The sequence below is a fragment of the Mus pahari genome, unplaced genomic scaffold, assembly GCF_900095145.1.
Source record: "Mus pahari unplaced genomic scaffold, PAHARI_EIJ_v1.1 scaffold_8665_1, whole genome shotgun sequence".
In the NCBI taxonomy this organism is placed as follows: Eukaryota; Metazoa; Chordata; class Mammalia; order Rodentia; family Muridae; genus Mus; species Mus pahari.
The window spans coordinates 47,714-52,579 of NW_018393914.1; positions in this window are offsets into that span (position 1 = coordinate 47,714).

The window sequence follows — 4,866 nt, forward strand, 5'->3', positions numbered from 1 at the left end:
CCACAGACCTTTCACACTGAGCCTTCTCACTGATGCTCAAAGCAATTAAGTGAGAGATTACATCAGTAAAATACTATCTTTTTTGCAGATTGTAAACTGTTTGTCATCTAAGGATGGAGAAGAAAAGGACAAATTGAAAAATAAGAAAATAAAATATTACTATGTCTGCCTTTGTAATGCTGGAGTTCAGTGTTAGAAGGAAACCATTATTGAATGTAGATGGGCATGTTGCTGTTAAATAACACTTATGAGGGTGAATGATTAGGCCAAGCTGGGTAGGGTATGTAGGACACAGGCTCTGGCCCTAACACTATTAACAGATGTCTCCCCTCATAGGTAGCCCTCCTGCCTAAAACTCCACTGTCTTCCAAATAAGAGCAATATTGTCTTGGTTTATCATAGCATCTGTTCTAATTCAGCAGAACTAGAACAGAGGTCTATCCTTATTCTACAGATGGTGAAACTGAGGGTCCCAGAGTTCAGTGGCTTCTGAATATACTGCAGTGGAATTGCTCATCTTATACATGCTGTGATTCTAATGCATTAGTAATTGAAGTGGAAGCCATCTAAAGCAGGCATTGGGGCACATGCCTACATTCATGGTGCTTAGAAAGTGAGGACACAGGCTAAAGAGATGGATCAGTGGTTAAGAGCACCAACTGCTTTTCCAGAGGTCCTGAGTTCAAATCCCAACAACAACATGGTGACTCACAACCATCTGTAATTGGACCTGATGCCCTCTTCTGGTGTGTCTAAAGACAGCTACAGTGTACTCATATGGATAAAATAAATAAAATATTACAAAAGAAAAGAAAAGAAAAGAAAAGAAAAGAAAAGAAAAGAAAAGAAAGTGAGGACAGCAGGATTTCACAGTCATCCAAGTTAAAAGTGGTCAACAGGGTGTGTTCCAAGGTCCAGAGAGCCAAGGCAGGCTGTGATTTCTCAGGCCAGTAGCCACAGTCTTCCCTGAAGGTCCAGAACTTAGGGGTCATGACACCAGGAAGTGTTTTCTGAGATGTTTACCACTGTAAGTTTTCTATTCTTCATGTGTTTGGGACAAGATTGCCTAGGTCACTTCAGGATCAGATTCTCCCACAAGTGAAAAAAATTATCCTCAGGCTGGGATGAGCTTCCTAATGGCATATTCAATGCAAACTCTTCATCCCTAATACAATGTATACACACAACAGAAATGTACACAGCAGGTTTTATTCATATATTTGTGCATACACTTTCACACATACCTCACAAAGGACAAAATGGAAAGGAAGAATTTGGGGCCAGTCGTGGTGGTGCACGCCTTTAATCCTAGCACTCAGGAGGCAGAGGTAGGCAGATTTCTGAGTTCGAGGCCAGCCTGGTCTACAAAGTGAGGTTCAGGACAGCAAGGGCTATACAGAGAAACCCTGTCTCGAAAAACAAACAAAAACAAAAAACAAAAAAACAAAACAAAACAAAATTTGGGAAAAAACAAAAAACAAAAAAACAAAACAAAACAAAATTTGGGAATGGATAAAGGAACAATGAGAAAGGGTGGAAGTATTGCAGTATACTTTAGTTAAGATGTATAAGAGTAAATTTTTTAAAATACTCACTAGATAGGTATCATAGCAGTTCATTGAACTGGGCGTTGTTACAGTAGATAGAAGTCCAGTTCCCAAAACTACTTGGATGGTAACTATCTCTGGAAGGGAGGTAATGTCCCCTTCTGGCTGATGTCAGGGGATCCTGGACGTCAAACAGACGTCACTCTAAAACTGTGGAAGTCGGGCATTTAGAAAGAACTGGGGACATCAGAGAATTCTGCTCACTTTGCCTCCGTATTACCAGCATTATAGATGGGCATGTGACAGCTAGATAAATGAGTTCTTTTCATTGGCTCAATGAGGATGATTGGCTGAGTCTATCAGGTTAGGGTAGCTAGGACAAAGACTGTGGTCCTAACTCTAGTAACAGAAGTCCACCATGAAATGCAGCCCTCCTGCCTTCACTGACTTTCATATTAGGAGCTATATGGTTTTGCTTTATCATAATGTCTGTTATAAGTCACCAAAGGACTAGGGCAAAGTTCTGTCCTTATCCTATAGATGGTGAAACTGAGACTCAAGAGTGTTAAGTCAATCCTGAATAGATATGTGGAACTGCCCTTCTTACTCATGATGTGTTTCCAGTGACTCAGTCAATGAAATGAAAGTCACCTCAGCCAGATTTGGTGTCACAGGCCTATAATCATGGTGCTTGGAAAGTGGAGACAACAGTTTCAGGATTTCACAGTCATCCAAGGTGAAAGTGGTCAAGGCAGTATGGTGTTAGGCCCAGAGAACCAAGGTTGACTGTGATTGGCTCAGGCCAATGTACATTGTCTTCCCTGCAGCTCCAGAAGTTTAGGGTCATGAGACTAGTAAGTGTTAGCTGGGATTAAAGGCATGTGCCACCACTCCTGACACATTCTGAAATTCTTCTTCTCTGAAATGCCTTGAGCCAGGTCAACACAGTTCAAATTGCTCTCAGCAACAAAATCTTCCATATTCCTACTGGGACGACCCATTAAGTCCCATTTAAAGCATTCTAATGCTTTCCAAATCCAAAGTCCCCAAATCCACATTCTTTCAAATAAAAGCATGGTCAGGCCTATCACAGCAATACCCCAATCCCTGGTACAAACTTCTGTATTAGTCAGGGTTCTCTAGACTCACAGAACTTATAGGTAGTCTCTATATAGTAAAGGAATTTATTGATGACTTACAGTCTGCAGTCCAATTCCCAACAATGGTCGGTAGCAGCTGTGAATGGAAGTCCAAGGATTTAGCAGTTGCTCAGTCCCCCACGGCAAGCAGACAAAGGAGAGACAGACTTCCTTCTTCCAGTGTCCTTGTGTGGTCTCCAGCGGAAGCCATCAGATGACTTGAGCTCAGAGATCTCCCTGTCTTAATCTTCTCTAATCCATAGCCACTAGGCCTCAAGATCTCCATACCAAGATCCAGGTTAGAAACTTCTATCTCCCAGCCTCCAGATTAGGGTCACTGGTGAGCCTTCCAATTCTGGATTGTAGTTTATTCCAGATATAGTCAAGCTGACAACCAGGAATAGCCACTACATTCACTGAGAGACCCATATTATCTACATTTTTTTCTTATTTCTATACTTATGCATGTCCCACACCATCATTATATATTGTGTGTTAAACAAAATAAGGAACAACAGTGTGAGTTGCAGCCAAAACCTCCTTGGGTTGTATCTCTAGGACTCACATATTGGAAGTAGATAATAGACACCTGTAAGGTATTTTCTCACTGCTCCCTACACCCATGGCACAGGTGTATATCCACAAACACAGCTGAAATAATTTTCCATGGAGGAAAATAACAAAGCAAAGAAAATAACCCCACTTTTGAAATCACATGAAATGACTTGCGAGTTTCAATTATTTCTATTAAATCTCAGTAGGTCTTACTGACATCAAAACATGAGGATTACTCTTCAGTTCTTCCCTTGTCATTTATTTGGTTCCAATGTAAGTCATTGAAAGAACACCTCAGCTCATCTTAGAGGTGCACTCCTGCAACCCATGACATTGGGGATGGTGGTAGGCCTGTCTCTGAGTTTTAGGCCAGGGTGGTGTACATAGTGAGTTCTTGGGGAGACACATTTTATAGTGGAATTCTGTCTCAAGAAAAAAAAATCCAAAAAGAAAGAGCATACCTTGCCGGGCAGTGGTGGCGCAAGCCTTTAATCCCAGCACATGGGAGGCATAGGCAGGCAGATTTCTGAGTTCAAGGCCAGCATGGTCTATACAGAGTGAGTTCCAGGACAGCCAGGGCTACACAGAGAAACCCTGTCTTGAAGAAAGAAAAAAAAAGATCATACCTCATTTTATTGAAATTTTCCTAATACAATCTGTCTTGTTTGTGGGTTCATTTGGCAGCAGTAGGAGCCCACATCAATGCATGTCAGGTGAACCTCGTTTGTAATTTATGCTTTTTGTAATGAGAGAAGAGTAACATGCATGTATGATGGAAGACTAGCTGAATTGGATCCTATTCTGATTCCTTAATGCCTGTAAAATGTTCATTTCTGAATTCTGAGTGGTGGTGACTCTAGGTGACATCAAGGCTGTTGTCAGGGAACCCGGGACTTCAAAACAGAGGTCCCTCTAGAACTGTGGAAGTCAGGCATTTTGAAAGAACCATGGAGTATAGATTGGGGGTGGGGGTGGGGTGGGGTGAGGCTTTGGTTTTAAAAGAGGAAGAAGAGGAATAAAAGGCCCTCTGGAGTGCAATGCTTGGGGTGTAGCTGAACCCCAGCTGCCTTCTATTGTACTCTCTGTATCCACTCAGCTGTGGTGGGTCAGTCCTTTCCTGTTCTTCCCCTCTTTCTATCAAGACAACTACACAGATCAGTCGATGATAGCACCTTGCATACCCCATGTGGCGTCTCCAATTAGGCCATAAAGCCTCTCATTACCTATCATCCCATTATCCCTGTATCCTGCCTGCATGGTAGGAATTGGATACTCACCTCCCCTTTCTTTGTGGTGTAGTGATACAGTGGACACCAGGAATTTCGAATTTCCCTGGAACCTTATTCTCTTAAATGACTTTTCCCTCTAGTTAAGGACGTTTGTGCATAATAGATATTTATTTGTTAACTGAATGCTTTTCAGGAGAGCATGGAGCTAAAATTCTGTTCAGAATGTAGAAAAGGGAGAAACATTCTCCTTTTCAAATTAGCCACATAGAGCAAATATGTTAATATGTTTTCAATTCTCATTAGTAATTTTCTTTTTTCTTTTACTCATTCTTATTGTTTTATTTTAAGGAATATTCTTACTATGAGCCTCTGGATGGCTTGGAACTATAATCTGTT